Raw genomic sequence first — 23,093 nt, forward strand, 5'->3', positions numbered from 1 at the left:
ATAGAAACTTAATCATATGTGCTTTTTTTCAGTGTTTTTAAATCCAGACTTTGTAAACTACATAGAATAACAACAATCCAACTAAGTTCCCTACAGTTGTAAATTTTAAAGTAATGATGAAGTGATGAAACAAGCTGGAACAATTTCATGGAAATGCTGCTTCCATTTATTAACATTTATTTATAAATTGTTTGTCCAGTTTCCTAACATTTAGGTTGTCAGAGCAATGTGTGTACCTATTTGTTCAAGCTTAGAATATATAGGAAGGAGTTTTAGAATTGCCAACCCAAACCACTGCAAAACGTAAATCTACTAAATTCAGTAATGTGTGTGTGTGTGTTAAAAGTTACATGCAATGCTATGCATAAATGTTAAGTAAAAATATTGGTGAATTTTAAGAAAAGCATGCATTCACATAACCCCCGTTTCTATTAAGATGTAGTATATTTTCATCATTCCTGCAAAGCTGTGTGCTTTCCCAGTGAGTCCTTCTCAAAGGCAACCCCTTTTCTATATTTTTCACCATACATTAGTTTTGCCTTTTGTAGAATTTCACATAAATGGCATTTTTAGTTTTTATTTGATGTCTGCCATTTGAATGGGTGCTGAGGGAATCCCTCTGTGGTTTTAGTTTGCATTACCCTGATACATAATGATATCTAGCATATTTTTATGCACTCACTGGCTATTTTTATGTATTTCTTTGTGAGCTAACTCTTTTTCTCATTTAAAAAAAAATTGAGTTGTATGTTTAGTATTGAATTGTAGGAGTTTTTAATGCATTCTGGATGTGAGTCCTTTTACACATAGGTTTTTCAAGCATATGCTCCTTATTTGTGGTTTGCCTATTTGTTTTTCTTAATGGTCTTATTTAAAGAACAAAAGATACTAATTTTGCTGAAGTCCAACTTAGCAATATTTTCTTTTATGATTACTGCTTTTGTTTCCTGTCTAAGAATTCTTTGCCTAGGTCTAGGTCACAAAGATTAGCTCCTTTATTTTCTTATATTATAGAAGTTCTATGATTTTAACTTTTATATTGAAATATGTGATCCATCTGAAATTAATTTTTGTTTATGGTCTCAGGTAGAGTTAAGGAAAGTGTATCATCCTGTTTGGGTTTCCAGTTTTCCAACTCATTTTGTTGAAATGCTTGCCTTACCATATTAAATTGCTTTGGTGCCAGTGTTAAAAGTCAATTGACTTTTTAAATGTGGGTCTAATTTCTAGATTTTGTATTCTTACCAACTAAGCTATGTATTTTTTCTACACCAGTACCAATTGTCTTGACAGTTGAGGCCTTAAGTAAGCTCTTTTGTTATTCCAGATCCTTTGCATTGCATTTAAGTGTCAGAAGCAGCTTGCCCGTTTTCATTGAAAAAGAGAAAGCCTGGATATGATACCAAAAAAAAAACAAAAAAAACCCACAAAACACAGGCAGCAACAACAAAAATAGATAAGTTGGATTTCATTCAAAATGAAAAACTTGTGTGTATCAAAGGACACTATTAACATAGTGAAAAAGCAACCCACAAAATAGAAGAAAATATTTGCAAATCATATATCTGATAAGGGATTATCCAGAGTACATAAAGAACTACAACTCATCAACAACAACAAAAAAACCTGATTAAAAATGAGCAAAGGACTTGAATAAACATTTCTCCAAAAAAAGATATACAAAAGGCCAATAAGCACATGAAAAGATGTTCAACATAACTAATCATTAGGGAAATTCAAATCAAAACTACAATGAGACACCACTTCAAATCCATTAGAATCGTTATTAGAAAACAAAAATGAACAAAATAACAGATGTTGGTGAGGATGTGGACAAATTGGAACCTTTGTACACTGTTGGTGGAATTGTAAATTGGTGCATCCACTATGGAAAACAGCTTGGCGGTTCCTCAAAGATTTAAATTAGAATTGCCATGTGGTTCAGCAATTTCACTTCTGGGAATATCCTCAAGTAAATCGAAATCAGGGACTCAAAGAGATACTGTACATCCATGATCATAGCAGTATTATTGGCAACAGCCAAAACGTGGAAGCAGCCCAAGTGTCAATTGATGGATGAATGGATAATAAACAAAATGTATATATGGGATATTATATAAATATATAATGGGATATTATTCATCCTTAAAAAGGAAGGAAACCCTGACAAATTCCGTGACAAGAATGAACCTTGAAGACCTTACATTGAGTGAAATAAGCCAATCATAAAAAGATAAATATTGTATGATCCCATTTAATGTAAGGGAATTAGAATAGTAAAATTCATAGAGACAAAGTAGAATGGTGGTTGCCAGGGGCATGGTGACTGGGTAGTTCGTGTTTACTGGGTACAGAGTTGCAGTTGGGGAAAATGAAAGCATTCTTGAGATGGATGGTGGTAAGGGTCGCACAACAGTACGAATGTACTAAATGCCTCCAACCTGTACACTTAACATGGTTAAAATGATAAATTGTATGTTATTTGTGTTTAACCATATATGTTTTTTAAAGCCTACTGGGATTATGATCAGCTTTGTGTTTGAATTTGGGGATCATTAACATAAATATCTTCTAATCCATGAACTTGGTATATCTCTACATTTATTCAGTTATCTTTTTTTTCCTCATCAATGTTTTTGTAGTTTTCACTGTGGAAGTATACATGTCTATTATTAAATGTATTCCAAAGTATTTAATGTTTTTTGATGCTATTGTATAGGAATTTTTTTTAATTAAATTTTATTGGGGTGACAATTGTTAGTAAAGTTACATAGATTTCAGGTGTACAATTCTGTAATGCATTGTCTATATATCACATTGTGTGTTCACCACTCAGAGTCAGTTCTCCTTCCATCACCATATATTTGATCTCTTTTACTCTCATCTACCACTCCCCCCTTCTCCCTTCCCCTGTGGTAACCACTAAACTATTGTCTATGTCTATGAGTTTTTGTTTCTTCATTTGTTTGTCTTGTTCCTTTGTTGTTTTCAGGTTTATATACCACATATCAGTGAAATCATATGGTTCTCTACTTTTTCTGTCTGGCTTATTTCACGTATAGGAAAATTATAAATAAAATTTTTAAATGTTTACGCAAGTGTCAAGAGCTGCCAGCTGTTGAGGTGGTCAGTTAGGACCACTAACCAAACTGAAAATTACAGATAAAATTACTTATTTATTGCAATAGCATAAGCAAGAAGCCAAACAGGAATGGTTGCTGGTTCCCCAAATGTTCCATTTTTCCCTACTAAATAGCACTGGGCATGGGTCAGATGGATCACTGCAGACATTGGGTGGGGTGTGGGGCGTTCATGTCCCTGTTGACAGGTCATGAACAAAAGACTGTTGCTGTTTTATGGACCCAGGGGATGGGAGGGAAGGAGAGGAAAAAGGGCTAGAAAATCAAAAAGTACTGAGTCAATGGATAAAAGTTTTTTTAAGACCCCTCCATAAGGAGATCTTGGCAGAGGTGCATGAGAAATATTTTAGTCTAGCTCCTCCTTCCCCTGCATAAGGAGGCCTCAAAAGTTGTACCAACCTTGCAATCCTGGGATAAACTTCTCCTGGTCGTGAGGAATTGTTTCTTTTCTATATTTTTGGAATTCATTTTATGGTAAAGGTTTTGTGTCTCTATTCATGAAAGTATTGTTCTGTTATTTTTTTTTTTTTCTTGTAAAGTATCAGGTTTTGTTATGAGGTTATACTGGCCTTCTAAAAGGCCTTAGAAAGTGTTCCTCTCACTCTCTTTTTTTAAAGCATTTGTTTAAGATTGATATTATGTCTTCATTGAATTTTTGTTGAATTCCCCAGTAAAACCATCTGGACTAGAGTTTTCTTTGTTGGAAGCTTAAAAATTAATTCAATTTTTAAAATAGATACAGAGCTATAGAATTTCTTTTTGTCTTGTAAGATGTTTTTCAAGGAATTTATTCATTTCATCTCAGTCATACTTATCACTTGAGTGATACTTATCCCTTGAGTGCACCGTAACTATTTGCTTAATGCTTTCTGCTTCCTGTAATATTTTGGATCATATTTTCTTCTTCCCTTTAAGAATAGATTAGTATTTACTTCTTTCATGTATCTTTCCTGATGGATATGATCACATAATGACCATTTTCTTGCTTTGATGGCCCTTGAGTCCCACATAAAATCCTACATCATGCTGTCATCCACTTGCTTAGAAATCATCTACGAATTATTTTTATTTTCCACTAAATAAGGGCAGATACTTGGTCTTCCATTTATTCCTGATGGTTTTCAAAGTCTAATAAAATCTGGCGCAGGCAGTAAATTCAGAATAAATGCTTGTTAAATTATTTACTGATGCATTGCTTGAGCTGTACACATTTGTAGCTTTATACACTTGTTCATAATCTCTTTAAGGACAGAGACATTTCTTTAAATAGTTCCTGATTGATTTGTTTTGTTTTTACTTTAAAAACATTTAAATTATTTTTTTGTCTTTTAAAAACAAACTTAAAAATAGTATATGCATGTTGTAGTCAAACAAAAACCAGTAGGTACATAATGGCTTTTGTTCACTGTTGATTACTTCACTGAGAGTTTGGAGATCTCAGCTAGTCCAACCTTTTCACTTGGCCAGTTCTGTCATTTTCGGCAAGTCACTTATTCTTTGTAGATCTCAGTTTTCTTATTTTAGGGGAGGGCCTTAGGCTACATCATCTTTGATGTCTAACATACTGGCTCTGATGTTCAGATGTGATATTCCGAGTTCCCAAATCTACCCTGCCTATTTGTTTACGTTCTATCACAGGCTTTCCTGTAAACACATTCATACTTTCAGCAGAATGTCTCTCTAGGTTACTCTAACTATTTATAATGTGATTATTATTATTTTTGATTAAGTTTCTTAGAGTGGAAGCGGTTTTCTAGTTGCCCTGTCTCTCATGTAGCTACCGAGGAATGGAAAATAAGTCATATTAACACACCTACTTCCTTTGATAAGTAACAAATATTTCTTTTTTAAAAAGCAACCAGAGATGTAATGTTCATAACATAAAATTCAAAATTTATAACTGTAGATTTCTAATGATTTTTAATAAGTCTATAGAATTGTTCAGTTATCACTGCAACCCAATATTAGAGTGTTTCCATCACCTGAAAAAGTGCTGTGCCTGATTAACCTAAAAGTATGAAAAGAAAACGGGTAATAGAAATGATATTGTCATTTTTAGAATTTGGACATTTATCAACTCTTGGAAGTCAGAACTCTTATTTTCCCCGTAGGATTAGTTTACATATCAGGCAGAATTTTAACTGACTAAGCGTTATCACTGTCTTTTGAGAAAAAAATGAAAACTACATAAAACTGTATGTCTGTTTGACAACCAAAAACAAGCATGAAAATTAAAAAGAGAAACATTAAGACACACAAAAAAGTGCTGTGCCTGTTTATTGTAAATCCTACCTGCCACCTATAGCCTCAGGCAACCACTGCACATGTTCTTTTGTCACTGGCTCCCCATAGCCTATTCCTTTCCTGTTTTTTCATCTTAATATTATTATTAAATGTTTCTGGTTATGTGTAAATTAGATTTTTTTCCCAAAAATTTTTAATGCACTAAAGGCCATAGAGATTCTTTGCTTGACCAAACTATAGTCAGTTTCCTGAACCTCCAACCCTAGGCTCATTCATCTGTAAAAGCTAGTTTTAGCATGAACCCTGCTAAGTCAGTTTAACCAGAACCCCTGACCCTTGATATCTGATCACCCTAAATATCTGATCAGGTTCTCCAAACCCCACCTTTCTGCAGGTGATGTCTAATCACCCCGGCCTGTCTTCAGCAAGAGTATTATTAGATCTGTTTAGCCAGAATTCCCTTACCCCTGTTGTTTACTCTTAGTAATTTTCCATCCACTGATCCCCACCCTGCTTTTTGGCTATAAATTCCCACTTGCTCATGCTGTATTCAGAGTTCAGCCCAATCTCTCTTCCACTGTAAAAATCCATTTGTAGTGGTCCCATTAGCTATCATCGTGGTTCTGAATAGTCTGCTTTACTGTCTTTAACAAGTATCATGGATTTTTTTTTTCTTCAACAAAAAAAACATCTAATGAAAGAAATACTGAAGTCAGTTTCGAAATGTGAAAAGATTACCCTATTTCTTCAACTCAATATTTTTAACATTAGTTACTGTTTTTAAAGAAGCCTGCTAAAATTACGGGAAGAGCCTAAATTTTATTAAATTTTAAAGTCTTTCTACATTTTTGGAGACACACGTATAATGAATGATTAAGCGTGAGGATTTATACCTACTCAGTTGGGTTTGAAACCGGTGTCTGTTATTTGTGAACTCTGCCTTTTTCTCCCCTGTGGCTCAGTTTTCTTATCTGTAGAACGGCAATAATCAATAGTACTACTGAGATAAGTTAATGAGATAAATACAAGTAAAGGGCTTGACACAGTAGTTAGGGAAATGTAAATGCTCTACATCCAAACAATAACTAATAAAACGCTTATATAATGCTTACTAGGTAGCAGGTACCTTATATATTCATAATCATTTAATCCTTAGAACTATCCTGGAGGTAAGCACTATTATTATTATCTCCATTGAATTGAGGAAACTAAGACAGAGTGAGCTTAAGTAGCTTCCCAAAAGTTGCATAGCAAGAAAGTGGTAGAACTGATACCTAAATTCAGGCAGTGCACCTCCAGATCCTACACTCTTCACCCCATTGTCTCAGCGTAATTTACATTTCAGCTTCCTGGCTGGACAGACTTGTCTGGTAAATGTATTTGGTGCAGGCTAGGCTAAATGATGACATCACTTTCATGATCATATCTGATGTTTTCATTGTACGGTTTCCAAGACTATATGTGTTATATAGTCTTGAGATTTAATTGCTATAATCTGTATTCTAGCCATACTGTTCAATTTCTTTGATAGTAAAAGGATTTACTAAAATATACCAACTACTTTTCCCTTTTTAACTTTAGATTTTATCAAATTATTCTTTATATTTTATATTGAATGAGGATCATAGCACTAATAATAGATGTAATCTTTGTAGATGTTATATCTGGGATATTTGTTTTTAAGGAAACAACTTAGTCCTTTTTGGGGGATAAGATTACATTTTTTCCAGATAATTTTAAGATATGTTAATATCTAAAGGGCATATGAATAAATGTGTTTACATTGTATTTATGTTGTATATATACATATTAAAATGGTATATATCATGTTTCCCCAAAAATAAGACTTAGCCGGACAGTCAGCTCTAATGCGTCTTTTAGAGCAAAAATTAATATAAGACCCGGTCTTAAATTATATTACATTATATAAGACCAAGTCTTGTATTATAGTAAAATAAGACCGGGTCTTACATTAATTTTTGCTCCAAAAAACGCAGTGGAGCTGATTGTCCAACTAGGTCTTATTTTTGGGGAAACACGGTATGTACATATTTAATTCTCATATATAATACGTACATTTAATATTATACTATACATATTAATTAAAGTTGCTGTTTGTGAAAATCTGTGATGCCAACCATATTTTTACGTTTTTGGTCAATATTAATTTTAATTGTGGTCATCTATTTACTAACTGCTTTTGTAGTCCCTATGTCTTGTCTTAAAGAACAACACATTATTATTGTAATTGTAGATTGAAGAAATCCCTGAATATACAGGCACAATGATGTGTAAGTTTAGAGAGGTGAGTATTTGTAGTAACGGTCAGTTTTACAAAAAAAAAGCACGGTCACAAGCACAGTATTTGCATTTTGTGATTAATTTGGAGACAATATAACTGGCATACAGTCAGCCTCTGGATTTCCTGTGATCTGAGGGGTTTTTCTTTTTATTTCTTTCTTTTTTTTTTTTTTTTGAGAGGAGGGGTTTAAATGAGTAGAACAATACAAAATAATAGACAAAGAATTGCAGTCATTTGAAATTTAGTAAGCTTAACCAATAAGAACATTGTCTTTTCAGAATCTTCATAAAATAAATATCAGTTTGTTCCTTAGTTGAGTTTTATATCAAGTCAATTCTTTCTTCAGCATACATGAAACTTAGAGATACATAACCTCAGAATTACATAAACTTAGGGTGATGTTGTTCAGGTTTTAAAGTGTGTGTGTATGTGTATAAAACTGATACTTGAACAGAAATGTTTCACTTTTTCTATTTTATGATTAAGAATAGAGAAGAGAAGCTATCAAACCCCATTTTCCCCTCATTTCACCTTATTTACTTACTCTCTAGGTGTGGTATGCATCATTAGTGTAACTAATTTTCCACTTAATATTGTTGATGTATGGAGAGGTTGTTAAGGAGGAAAATCGTGATGATAGTTTTCTCATTAAGGAACAATCTCTCTCTCTCTCTCTCTCTCTCTCTCTCTCTCTCTCTCTCGCAATGGTAGTGCATTTGATATTTATCTTAATAGGCTGAAAAAGTGAGCCTCCCTTGAAAACTTAAATAACTATAGGAAAAACGGTGGGGAGGGCATAGGGCTGAAATTAAGAGGTTTGAATTTTAGGTAAACCTCTGCCAACAAGAGGCTGTGTCATCATGAGGAATGCAGATAACTTTTCTGGGAAACAGTCATTTCATTCATAAAATGAGCAATGTATTAGACCAATTTGACTATCCGCTTTAATTTTTACATACTATGATTTTATAATACGATAGGAATGAAGAAGAGAAAGAAACTTGGAAATGAAAAATATTTACGTGTAAGAAATTCTGAATAATTTATAGCATAAATTATAGCAGCTCCCACCAACAGTGCTATTTTTAATTGTATTGTTAGCCCATAATATTTTTCTAATTTGAGTTACATATTTTATAGATCATAGCCTACCAAAAATATGTGAGTTAATTGTAAAGCAACCACTTTTCCATTGCTTTTTTTTTACTAATTGAGGCATAGGTTTGTGAGGAATTCTTTATAGTAGAAAATATTTTCTTTTAATCTGAAAAGGTTTGTTTTCTTAATTCTATAAAACAAAATGTTATAGATTGAACTTTTAAACAGGCTCAAATATATTTGTAGTTAATGATATTTTATCTGCGTAAGTATTTATAGCATTTCTCATATTTACTCTAACTTTACAGCTCTTAATTGTTTTGCATGTATGATTTTTTTTCATTTTAATTCTTAAGAATTTTTCTTTTAATTTTCAATTTTAATCCTTTTTTTGAAACTGTTTCAAGGAGCATTTATATTCTGAAATGGAATGAATTAAGAGTATCAATTTCTGAATTTGCTCTTCCTATTACAATGTACTTCATAGGATTTAAAACTAAATATAGTGTACTTTTGTGCAACAACAGGCTCCCATGGAAAAGGAGTTTCCTCTAATTCTGCTTTCACGTTCTAGACTGACCTCATGTAATATTGAGAAAATACATCATCAAAAATTAGGCTGACATTGTGAGATGACTTGGTAGCTGACTTTTCCCATTGCACATAAACAGCACACTTATTCTAAATCACAGTATCACTTTCAGCCAGAGAACCACTAAAATCACTGCACTGTAGTTTCCTGAAAATGCCATAATCCTTCAAATGCCACATTAAACCAAGAGAGAAAACCATCAGTAGTGCCTGCACGGTTACGTAGAAGAATGAGCCATGAACCAAGTGAAGAGATGTTCTGGAAGAACAGTAACCTTTCCCTTGATGTGTGCATTTCCCATTACATTTTTGACACAAAATGTTGCAAAATGATTTAATGGTGGCATTTTGTTTTGCTGACTCCTTTTTTTCATTAAAAAGAATCCAAAGTTAGGATAGGAATGTAGGGGAAGAGTGACCAAGCACTGAATTCTATTATAGGAATCTGTTTTCAAAATGAATAAAATATTTTAGGAACATGGCTTTCCCCCTTTACATTGTATGTTAACTGTGATATACAAATCATTTAGTCCTATTATGTCTTCACAGTGATATTATTTGTTCTCTAAAGATAATATTTTTTTCTCCATTGTCCGCCTTTTCTTTTTTCCTTCTAATAATCCCTGATCATAAATGACACGTCAATAAATCAGGAAAGCTTTGTTTAGTAATGACGTAGACCTCCCCTATTACATGTAACCCAGAAATTGTCCTACTTTTTATTGTCACTTTGGATTATATCACTAGAGCTGATTATACAAGGTAACAAAGTACGAATAGACTCAGAGGTCTAAAAGATCAATGTCTGTTAACTTCGGCAGGCTACATTTCTATTGGAAATGAAGTCATAAAGTTGTCCCACATAAAACTAATACAAGTTTATTAACATGCTGAGAAAGAGAAAGTATATTGCCAAAATATTGTTTGTAAGATTTTGCACCATTAGATTCTCAGTTTGGCTGTTGATATGGAGTGTCTGGGTATGAACTCTGTCACACAATTATTTTAAAAACAAAAATGAAAAACTCTAGGATTTATTTTACACATTCATATTTCTTAGAATCTCACTTAAAAATGCATCAGATAGTGTTTGACTAAACACTTCTTTGGTTCCTCCCTATTCCCAGTATTATAGGAATAGTCATAAAAGGTGCAATTTCAATTAAAGGAATGAAAATTTAACTTGGAATTTCTGAGTCTTTTCTTTTTCCCCAATGGACTACCTTTTTCTTTTTTTTTCTTTTTCTGACTACCTTTTTCAGTAGGAGAGCTTATCACTCTTTATGAACTCTGTAAGTGTGGATTAGATTTAGTTTCCTAAGAAACATTAACTCTGCTGCTTTTTCTTCCAAATGTCACAAGATGGAAGGGTTTACTTTGAGTTCAACAATTCTTTATCTTCATTTTATTTAATTCCTTGCAAAAACTGTTATCTAGATCAAAAACTCATCAGGACAATATGCAGTATGGATATATATCCCCATGTTTTCAAATGAAAATGACTTAATGCCTTTGTTAGTGATATAAGTAAAGTGTGCCTGCAGAGCTAGTTACTTTTTCCTTCCTCTCTCTTTTTTACCTTCCTTACCTCCCCCAAACTCTCCCCACCTCCATCTCCCCAGTCAGTCTGCTCACTCACTCATATCACCTGGTCATCATGACCAGCAAGTCACAGAAATGTGTTCCATAGAAATAATGTTTTCCCAAGAATTTCACATAGTGGGTCCTCTCAGTGTAGGATTAAAAGAGTAGCAGTAGCCAGTAAAACCAGTGGGGTGTAAAAGAATGGGTAGGTTTAAGTAAGTAGGGAAAAATGGAGCAAGGCATTCCAGAAGAGAAGACAGGCTCTATGAGCATAGTCAGGAAGATGGGAGGTTCTTTTATGGCAATAGGTAAATTCAAGCAGAGAATATGGAGAATTATTTGACATAAAACAGCACAATTTGCGATTGTCTTTTTGGAGTGTAACGTTACATAAGTGAGATAATAGAAAGATTTTATAAGATGCTATTTTCACAACTATTACTATTTGCTAAAAATGTGGTTAAAAATAAGTTACAAAAATTAAACTTCAAAATGTTCACAAAGAAATTAAATTCACGCATACACATATATTCTGGAAAAAAATAAAAACCATTAGCAAAACTAATATTCTGGCATATACAGATAGCCTTTGATTTTAAAGATAATGGCATACTGGGTAGAACACATTTGTTAACTTACCGGATTGATTTTTTTAAACCAAAGCAATGTATATTGTTTGTCATCATTTAACTAACAAATGTATAAAGGAATTTTATTTTCTCTCTACTTACTCTAAACCCTTTCCCTTTGAGATAATGGGCATTAATTACAGTTTAGTGTGTAATCATCCATACTTCTAAGTACAAACAAAATATTCAGGGCCCACTGACTGCCTCCTCCCTCCCTCCATCTTTCCCTCTTTTTGTTGTATCTATTATAGATGTTACTCTGAAAACTTCTTTTAAAAAAAAACTTGAGAGCACATAGTAAAATTTTTCAACAAATATAGAACTAAACCAGTCTTTTAAGTAGCTACAAAGTATATCATATTGTGGATGTACCATAATTTATTGTAGTATTTCCCTATTGATGAAAATTCATTTTTCTGTTTGATTTCTTTCCCAAAGTGAGTTTGCTAGGACAAATTATGTGTGTGTGTTATGACATGTATTATTATCTGAAAATTAAATTACTGATTTCAGAATTTATCATCCCTCTCCAAAACAATACTTTCATTATGATATTTAATACCGTCCTATGAAAGGGTATGCTGTTATTTAACCAAAGTTTGTTTTATTTTAAAGAACTGTTATTAGGTTGGTGCAAAAGTAATTGCAGTTTTTGCAATTATTTTTAACCTGTTAAACCGCAATACTTTTGCACCAACCTAATACTTCTTTCTCTGGTGAAAGAAAGTGAGAGAAATAAATATAGAAAATTATTAAAAAGTGAATAACCCAGTTTCTTCAGCCTTTTTTCCATAGGTACTCTATCAGTTGTTTAATTCTTTATGGTTTTCCTTTGAACCATATATGAATACTCTGGAAACATTTTCTTTTTTTATGAGATACTTAATATATGTCTGTGTTCTGAAAATAGGCAATTTGAGAGAAGCATTATGGGTGAAGAAAAGAGTGATAAATTAGGTTGATTATTATCTCATGACTATACTATTAAAAATGTAACCATATAATGTGACTTTAGTTTAAAATGGTTTATGCATTCTGTGTATGTCATTTTTTTAGCACAAAAAGATGCATGAAGACAAGAACTCTTAAGTGTGATTTAGTTTATAAAGAGGCAACCACTTGAGCACTGTGAGAATTAGTAGATTGAACTACATAAAAGTAACTCTTTAAGTGTGTTCTCTCCAAATAATAGCAATCGCAGGAGTTGTGCTTTGAATGAAACTGTTAGGCACTCCTGTAACGCTCAGCAAATCAGATGGACACAAACAGCTGCACCAGGAAGATAGACCTGGGAAAGACTAAATCAATGGGATTCTGTCACATCCACGTGAAACTACATCAGTCAATAACTTTCCTTTTAAGTGACTGAAATCTTTCAGACCCAATTTTCTCTTGTCAGGTTACTCATTTGTGTCAATTATTAAAGAATCGAAAACTTGCCTGATTATATCAGGGACCTTGTTGTGACATGGCTTGTAAGGGTAGATCTTTTTTAGAAGTGGAGTTGAGTTTCATGTAAAGCATTGAGCACAATGACCAAAGATTTCTTTGTTCTTTTGAACCTTTCATTTGTAACAAAATTATAGAATCTATTTTTCCCCTATGTTTTTAAAAATAAGGTTCCTGTGTTTATTCTCATCAAATTGATTTTTCTAATTGATTTCATATTCATTAAAGATATTAAAATCCATTCATTTATTCATCAAATTGTTATATGGAGGGTATATAAGAGACACAAGAATGTAGAGGATCAAGGGAATATTTCTAAAAGGAGGAAGGAGAAATCCTCATATTAAACCAACGTGATATTTGAGTTAGATCTTGAAATATGAGCAGGTTTCAGAAGATTAAAATGGAAGGTAGCAAATCCTTCAAAAGAGTGACTAGAGTGGAAAAAGGCACGGTGTGATCATTGGCGTCGTGTGTGATGCCGGTTTAAGGCAGATTGCTGTCTGGATTCAGGCTAATGATTTTAAGAGTCCTAATGGAGATTCATTGAAGGCAAGAGATGATAGAGATAGTGCTTTAGAAGATTGATATTGCGGTGGTCTGTGTGATGAGTGAAAGAGAAGCTAGAGGTAGACCAGTTTGGGGGCTAGGAATCTAGACTGATGGAAAAATAAATGGAAAGATTCAGGAGACATAAATTCACCCTAGAGGTTGTAGCAGATAACTAATTAAAAGGGGGAGACAAGGAAAAAAGAATGTTAAACCAAACTGGGTGACTTTAATATAACTACAGGTTTCCCTTGCTACGTATCTGACAGTAGAGCATTCCTGTGAAATCTTGTAACTGAAATGGTGTAAAGCGAAGAAGCAATTGCCTTTAATTTTTATGGAAAAATTTTTGAGCATTCCGAGACCCAAAAAGAATCTACTAAATCATACTAAATAACACATAAAACCTAAAATAACACTAACATAAAAGCAGACATGATATAACTACAAAGCTGTATAAGGTAGAAATAATGTATGTATAGAGTAGTTTCACTGGAAGGCTGAGAGGTAGTGATGATGGTGTTAGGCTAAGGTGATCAAGGTTGGGGTGTTAGGAGGTACAGGAGACGGGGCGGCGGGTAGGAGAAAGAGAGGAAGAAGGTCATCTATTAACATCTCAATGTCATGTGAATCCATCAGGGCAGACATGTCACTAACGTCTCCCTACACCTTCTATGTCTGCCTGACTTGATGTCGAAAATCAAGGTTCGTCATTTGTGTGGTTGATATGGGAGGCTTGAAATATGACTGTATGCTTGACTTATTTGTCTCATGCACTTTTCTATCATATAATTCTTTGTATGCACTCAAAACATCCTGAAAACCTGCCCTAAACCTATGTACCCTTTCAGAAACTCAGTACTTTGGCAGATGCAGGAAAGTTCAATGCATGCCCATTGTCCTTATTTTGTTCACCATGATCAAAACCCTTAATTAACATCCAGTTTTACGCTACACGTAACACCCTTAGGAGCTCTTTTAGACTTTTCTGATGCCTTAGAACACACCTAACTAACAGATACACAAAGTAAATCAAGATAAAGCACAGATGCTCACAGACGTAGTTCAATTATAGTGGCCTGAGGCTGAGATGCTGAGATAGTCCTCTGGAAAGGAGCTCCACTCACACTGCTCTGGTGCACGCTGCCTCTATAACAGTTCACTACAAAACAAACGCTGAATGCTATTTTTGCTTTTCACCTTTTTGTAAAAACAAAAATTATCTCTAGATTTTTTTCAGTTAGTGAAAACAGGTACTGATGTAGGTCTTTTCCTAAAAAAAAGTGAAGTGACGTAACATGAACTTTCGAAACGTGGGGGATACCTGTAATTGATAAGTGTAACAGAAAGACGAGTAGTTATATTTATTTATACAATAGGTAAATGGCACCATAGGGGATTGTGAAGTTTCTTTTTAGAAGTGTCGAATTAGAAATTTCTGGAATGTATTTAAAGTTTGGGATTATAAACATATGTATTTAAAGTTATGACATGTAAGTATAGAATGGAATCAAACCCTGGAAATAGATTTGGTAACTTACAGGTTCGTTCTGTGCAACTCAAGTATCCAAACCTAATTTTTCTAGCTTTAAATAAATGTGTCTCTGAGTACTTACTGAAGGTCTGGTAGGAAATCATCATATTCTGTAAGAATGAAGAACTGAAAGCATTTGGGTAATTTAATTACCAAGTAGGAGATCCTCAAGATGAGACTGCTTAATACTCTATGAGGTTTTTTAAAGCTTTGTTTTAGTGACCAGAATATCTTTGTGTGTAAATAATATCTGTCTGTGCTTATTTGTGATAGAACTTTGTAATTTGTCTCCTACCACTCTCTCCTGCCACCCACCATCACCACCACTTTCTTTTTACTTTTTGTTTCCATGCCTCTTTGTGGTGCCTTCTACCAGCTGTGGTGCCTTCTACTCTACTTTCAATAGCGCTTCTTAATCCTGAGGATATATTTAAGTCATCTGGCAGTGTTATTAAACCACAGAGTTTCTGTTTTAGACGTTCTGGGGTGGTGCCCAAGAATTTGTATTTCTATCTAGTTCTCAGTTAATGTTGATTCTCATCGTTTGGGGATCATACTTTGAGAACCACTTCTTTATTCCAGAAGGCCTTTAGCGAAAGCCCTAAAATAGTGGTTCTCAGCTTGGCTCTGGATGCAAATCACATGTAAAAAGAATCACAAACAAAAACAAAACCAAAGAAAAAACATTCTTGGAGATTCCGAACCAGAGTTTCTAAATCTATGGGGTGGAGTTTGGGCACCTGTGGTTTTACCAAGATCTACAGGTATCAGGTAGAGGTCCTACCTAGTTACCTAAGCCAGTTCTCTCTCAGGCCCTTAGATTTACCCTTTCATTATACTAAGTTTTGACTGTTTGGCGAAGATTTTAGAAAAGCAATCAGCAAATAATTATTGTATATTCAATTTGCACCTGATGCTAGACTTGGTTCCAGAGACAGAGGGAACAAGATAGGGATGGTACCTCAGAGTTTAAACCTCCCTGCCTTTTTTGCACATGCTCACATATTTACTGATATAAACCCAAATGAGGTGGTCTTTCTGAACTCTCTATACTGGAACTGCGCTTAGGTAGGGACCTCATAAGACCAAGAGCCCCTTTCGCTGCTATCGGAACCTCATCATTGACTCTTAGAGTTTTTAGGGAAGAGACACAGTTCTCTTCGCCAAAATGGTACTATATAATAAAATGTTGAAGGAGGGATACAGAGATTCTAGGAATCATGTAAAGCTCTACATACAAAATGACACACCAGTTAAAAAAGGGTTTTTCCCTCGTGACCTATGAACCAGACTGACAATAGCAGTGGCTCTAGACAGCTCCAAAATAGGGCAGTATCTGAGGATATCTCTTAAAGACCAAGACCTGACACTTAAGATTTCTGTTTTTACTATCGTCAGAAGGTGCCATAAAGTGTTGCCCAACAAAACGTTCAGGTTTTAAACTCTGAACTTTTAATTTCTCTTGTGACTTTCTCTTTAACTCAGGAGTTACTTAGAAGTGTGTTGTTTTATTTTCAAATGTTTGTAGGATTTCCCATGTTTCTTTCAATTAATGATTTCTAATTTAATTCCATTGTGGTCAAATAACATATTTTATATTATTTTAGTTCTTTGACACTCATTGAGGTTTGTTTTATGGTCCAGAATATGGTCTGGTTCTACATGCACTTGAATAGAATGCATATCCATCTGTTGTTGAGTAGAATATCCTATAAAAGTAAGTGGATCATGTTCAGGTGTTTTTATATATACTTATTTTCTGTCTACTTGTACTATTAATTACTCAAAGAGGAGTACTAACATCTCCAACTATAACTGTAGATTTGTATATATCACAATAGCTTTATATTTATAATTATATATGACATATTCACACAGATATGCACACGCAGACACACAGCCCATTTTTAAAGTGGATAGTATTTCTGGTAGACAGTATATCATTGAAATTTGCTATTTTATTCAGTCTGACAAGCTTAATCTTGCAACTGGTTTGGTTACATTACTCAGAGTTAATGTAATTATTGATATGATTGGGTTTAAATCTACCATCTTGGTATTTTCTGTTTATTCCATCTGTTCTTTGTTCCCTTTTCCCTCTTTTTCTGCCTACTTTTGCATTGAGTATTTTTTATGATTCCATTTTATCTAAATTATTGTCATTATTTAGACCTCTTTTTAAGACTTTTTAATAGTTACCCTACATTTCATTAATGTGTCACTGACTCCCTTCCAACATTATTTTACTACTTCACCAGTAGTATAAGAACCTTAAAACACACACGTAATGCCAGAGGCAGAGTTAAGGCCGGCTCTGTTCTCAACTGAAAGTCTTCCTTGTCTTCACATTCTCCAAGTTACTGTTTCTCCCATTGTATGGAACTCAGCAACTTGTTCAATATCATTGCTCTAAATAAGAACCAAAGAAGTGTACACACTCCCAAATCTTGGCATGTTTGTCTCTTCCTCTGTTTCTTTCTATCTGGTATTCTTCTCCTTGGTTTTTCCCTACCCTGCACTATCAAAGGTGCCATGATAAAAAATGAAGACTAACATTTAAATTTAAAGGGAAAGGTAGGGGTGTAAGTGCATGCGCGAGGGAGTATATGGGAATCTTTTGTATGATGTTGGACAATTAAGTTCGCGTACTCATCCTAGAAAAAGTGCTACATACCACATTGCTAAATATCACTTAGGTCACTTTTGAAGTACTCCCCTTGGGAAGCTATGCACCGACACCAGTGCCTAGTCCACCCTTCAAAGCAATTTGAGAACTCTTTTTCTGGAATGGCCATCAGAGCTGTGGTTGTATTACCCTTGATGTCCTGAATAGCATCAAAATGTCTTCCTTTCAACATTTCCCTTATATTAAGGTAAAGAAAGAAGTCATTAAGGGCCAGTTCAGGTGAGTAGGGAAGGTGTTCCAGTTATTTGTTTACTGGCTAAAAACTCCCTCACAGACAGTGCCCTGTGAGCTGGTGCATTGTTGTGATGCAAGAGCCATGAATTGTTGGTGAAAAGTTCAGGTCGTGTAACTTTTTCATACATTTTTCATACATTTTTTTTTCATGCACTTTTCCATACAGCCTTTTCAGCACTTCCAAATAGTAAACCCAGTTAACTGTTTGTCCAGTGGTACAAATTCATAATGAATAAGCCCTCTGATATTAAAAAAGGTTAGCAACATAGTTGCAACAAGTTTGGGAATTTAATTGTCAGACCTCATATATTTGCTCAATTTTTCTGTAAATCTAAAACTGTCTTAAAAAATTTAAAGGCAGTTAAGTGGAAATTTTTATGTGTATTTTAAAAATTTTCTTCATATATTTATTCATATAATTTTAATGATTTGTTTAAAATGTTAAAAATATATAGCTGTTATGTATTATTTGAAAACAAAATATCAGAATAATATGGGAACAATTTTCCGTCATAACATTTCTTGATAAACATTCCCTCCCTTTCCCATTCTTGTGGCTTCCTGAGACCTTTTTCAAGTCTCATTGTTCTCTACTAGTTACTCTGTACACCTAATTTCCTCTTTCCTCCTTTCTGTGCTTCTCACTTCTGATCAGCAGTCATTGGATCTCAGGCTGTTTGCCTTGACTCTCCTCATTTTTATTGCTAATTTATAACTGTGTTCTGTATCTCTAATATATCTCAATTCCCCAACCTTCTGAGTCTTTCTCATGCCCTATAAAATGGCCTACATCTGAACTCTGATCATTGTGGAAAGTCTACCAGTATCCTCTCTAATATTGAGAATAGGCCATATGTCCTGCTTCTTCATTCTCCATTAGAGCCTGCTGTTCTTTACTCTCCAAATACCATTATTTCAAGGCTATCTTGAACATTTACTGAGTAATATAGGGTAACAGGGCTCACAGCACAGAACAGTCTAAATTTAAAATTGAATGCTTTATATCACTGTGCTTAGAAGTTACTTGGCCATCCCTACCACCAAGAATGCTGCTTTTTTGCCTTAGATCTGGCTTCATAAAAAACAATGATCAGTGATTTAAGTTAATGTTTTTAGACCTAAAATGATATTGTGTTGTACATCATGAAGAGAGATTTTAAAGACGAAATTAGAATATAAATTGGCTCTTGTGAAAAGTTACTTAAGAATGCTTTACTATTAGTACAAATTGGGCAAGAGATGTTTCATTTTCAAAATATTTGTATTTGTGTAATGAAGATAGCCCAGCTACCATTGATATTTTTCGTATTAAGGTGGTATTCTGATAAAATTTGGATTTAAAAGAAAATGTTTACTCAGTATGTGTGTGTGTGTATGTATATATGTGTGTGTGTGTGTATATATATATATATATAATTCAGTTGATTTGATGACTTTGTTAGACATGTGGAATGGCTAACCAGCCTCCCATATTTAGTATTTAATGTATGACATTCTTTGACTTTCAAAATCTCTATGGAAACACTAAACCTTTAAGTAACTTTGTAGGATTCATAAATATTTTTTATGTTATGTGTTAATGTTTGAATTTTTTAAGTTTTCTTTTTTTTTTTTTAAATAAATGCATTATTGACAAGTAAGTCTTATGTAAAGAAAACAGAAGCCTGAACATAGTGTGCATTAATTACATAGTGAAGTGTGGTATTTCTGGAGTATGCAATTTTAGAGTAGTAAACATCATAATTTTAAGCACATATAGCAATGAAATATTTCTCGTTTCACTCATTTATTTTTCAGTAAAAGTTACTTGTGTAATTTTTTACTTATTTTTCATTGCAGTGTGTTAATGTTATTAATTTATACAGAAGGGATTATCTGTTACATATTTAATTGTTTGGAAAGATTGGGACTGTAGCCACAGTTCTGCTGCAGGATAGATGAATGACTTTGAATTAAGTAACCATTAAAGTCCTTTTCTCATCTATGAAATAAGGTCATCAACCTTAGTTTTTTCTCAAATTTGGTAACTTTTGAAACTCAAAGAGATGCCAAAACAAACACTATACTCTCCTGAAAAGGCTCTCCAAATCTGTGATCCCACCATTCATCTGACACTTGAATCATCTGCCCAGTATCACTCCTAAGCAACTAGGGAAGGAGATTCTGCTGGGAATAGAAATGTGTGAGCAACCTATTCCCTTCTGAGTCAGCTTCTCCAAGTGCGCTGACAGGTCTCTCAATAACTTCAATCCTTGGAGTCTTACAAAATGAGTATAATCCAGCTTCTAGTGTTAGAAACCAACTATAGTAAGTCCTCACTTAATGTCATGGGTAGGCTGTGCGACTTTAAGTGAAAATGAAACCAATTTTACCGTAGGCTGACTGATAACCAACATTAGTTCAGTTCCTACTTCATCTTAACGTTATAACTAAACTATGGGTAACGAAATAACATTATTCTAGGACCTGCTGTATATTGTTTGCTGATCTTTCTTTTCTTTCATCAAACATCCTTTTTCATCTGCTCCTCCTATAACAAGGTTTTGATTTGTACTATTTTTGTATAGTTTTGGACATATGAAATGGACACAACAGTAATAAAGTTAAAGGTAAAATAAATTTGAAAATAAGATTGGATATATGTTTTGGAGTTGATGATAGATTTTGATATCTAGGTAATAATGTATAAGAATCTCATATTTTTAACATTTGTAATTGAACCCCAGAAAAATGTTATTTTAAAGTCTTCATTGACTGCAAATTAAGACATTGCTAATGTCACGTGCATACTATGTCCGAGACTCAATGCTCTGCTCCCTAAAAGTATTATCTCATTCAGTTTTTACAATAGTCCCATAAGGTATGCACATCTCCGTTTTGGAGATTAGGTAACTGAGGTACAGAGACACTAAGCATCATGAAATAGAAATTATTCCAATTATAAATTGAAATTATACTATATAAATTAGATATGTATTAGAATACAGTTTCTTCCCTTCCAATAAACACTACTCTAGTGTTTGATAAATCTACTGTTCTTCATATTAGTTCCTGAGATTTATAGAGTGCTTATTATAGAGGCCAGTTAATGTGCTATTGCTTACTGTATTTTCTATCAAGTAATCCTCATGGCAACCACATAAGTAAGCACTGATTTTATCCCAATTTTATGGGTGAGAAAACTGAGAATTGTCCAAGATCACACTAGAAAGTGGTGGAATTAGAGTTGAGAGTAGGCAGCCTTGCCTGCGTAGCACATGCTCTGAAAGTCACACTGCCTCACCAACGACACTGCTGTAGCATTTTTAACTTTGTTGGAGCAAAAGGAGTAGATGCTTCTTCTTGGCAGGCAATTCCAACTATACAAGATACAGGCTACTTGTGCATACATCAGGGAAGCCCTTTGAAAATAATTAATTCCTTCTTATCTATATTAATTTGCAAGTAAGCTTACTAGGTTCATATGGAATCAAGACAAGGCCAAAACTTGGTCTCCAGCCAAGACAAGTCATATTGCTTACTCTGGCTTTAAGAGAGATTTGGAATATTAAGTGATATTTTAGCATGGAGGAATACTAGTAATAGCTTTTTAGTGTTTTTCCAAGTTAAACTTCAACTTGGATTTAATGGGGTTTAAAGCAGATTTCCATACCTAATAATGTATCTACATTCATATTCATGTCAAAGTTAAATACAAATACATGTTTTGTGTTGTCTGCTAGTCTCCATCATTTGTGCATGTAATTAAGAGTTCATTTTATTTCTATGATAAGCGGTGTGGTTGCTTCCTCTTGCATTATGCTTATGTCGTCGTGCTGGTAGACAAAGCACTTCTCAGAATATCAGATTCAGAATGTGCTTAAAGCTCTTCACTTAGAGACTGAAGCACTAAGAAAAGTTAGCTTATGTGACTATTCAACAAGGGAATCCAACTCTATTTCTCATGTGTTGATAAGTACATTTCTCTGAAAACTGTCACATTATATTCTTTTTTCCTGTACAATTTTGTTTTTGCTTTCTTTGGAGGTTATTCATTCAGTTTGGCATGGTAGCTCTTCTCAGTAATGCTTTATTTGTCTGTGATTGTGCCTCTTTTCACTTTCTTTTTTCTCAGTGGAACTTAGAAGCATTAAACACATCTCTCTAATAGTTAAATATTAATACAAACATTTTTTCTACGGTGTGTGACTACTTGGCAATTTCACCTCATCTATACAGATATAAATATCTAAAGGAAATGGTAATTTTCTATGTTTACCATAGTCAGAAAAATATTCTAATTACTTAGTAAGCTCCTAAAATTTCTCCTCCAAAAATAAAAGGACAAAGGTAGCAAATGAATATGTGTCAATAGGGAAATAAGTACAAGAAACATTCCAGAAACTTTTGAGAGATAAATGCAAGTGAATGACTTGAATATTTAGCTAAAATGAGTGTGTTTATAATCAATGACCAGATCTTTACAGTGAGGTGTATTCTGTGTCATTTTTGTTGCACAATCCATTCAAAAAGCTAGTTAGGGATATACTTTCCACAAGTGCAACCAAACATTTTGAGTGTAGTTTTTAAAAAAGGAAGGCAGTAGACACAGGGTATAAGAATCATTTGGACATTTCCTCGCTGAGCCTATTCTATAGTCAAGCGGAACCAGCCCCGCACATACCTATACAATGGGTGTGCTTGTTAGGTGTGCTTGTTTGCAGCACAGTACCATGCTTTCTCAAGCATTGTTAAGTTGCCATATTTGATGAAAAAAGTAGCAAAGTGCTCTTTTTCAAAACATGTATTAATCAAAAAATACATGGCTTCTTCTATAAATACAAACCTTTTATCATTTTTATATTTTCTTTTTGTTTTAGTAGGATAGATTTGTTATTTTGACAACAAAAGATTTTAATAATACAAGAGGAGGCAACTCAATCTTTCAAATGAAAAAATAGTTCAATTTAAACCAGTAAGAACCTACACAAGATCGTGACTTCTAGGTTTAGGGTATCTATCTCTTTGGACCAGATCATATGTTATTTGAATCTACTGTGGTGTTGTTAGTATG

At 33.7% G+C, this 23,093-nt stretch overlaps 1 protein-coding gene across 14 annotated transcripts in view; it reads left to right on the forward strand.

Annotated features, from left to right (window-relative positions):
* Positions 1 to 23,093, forward strand: part of PHF14 (PHD finger protein 14) — a 174,376-nt gene that overhangs the window by 78,823 nt on the left and 72,460 nt on the right. The window lies entirely within an intron of this gene.

Source organism: Rhinolophus sinicus, linkage group LG09 (assembly GCF_036562045.2).
Source record: "Rhinolophus sinicus isolate RSC01 linkage group LG09, ASM3656204v1, whole genome shotgun sequence".
In the NCBI taxonomy this organism is placed as follows: Eukaryota; Metazoa; Chordata; class Mammalia; order Chiroptera; family Rhinolophidae; genus Rhinolophus; species Rhinolophus sinicus.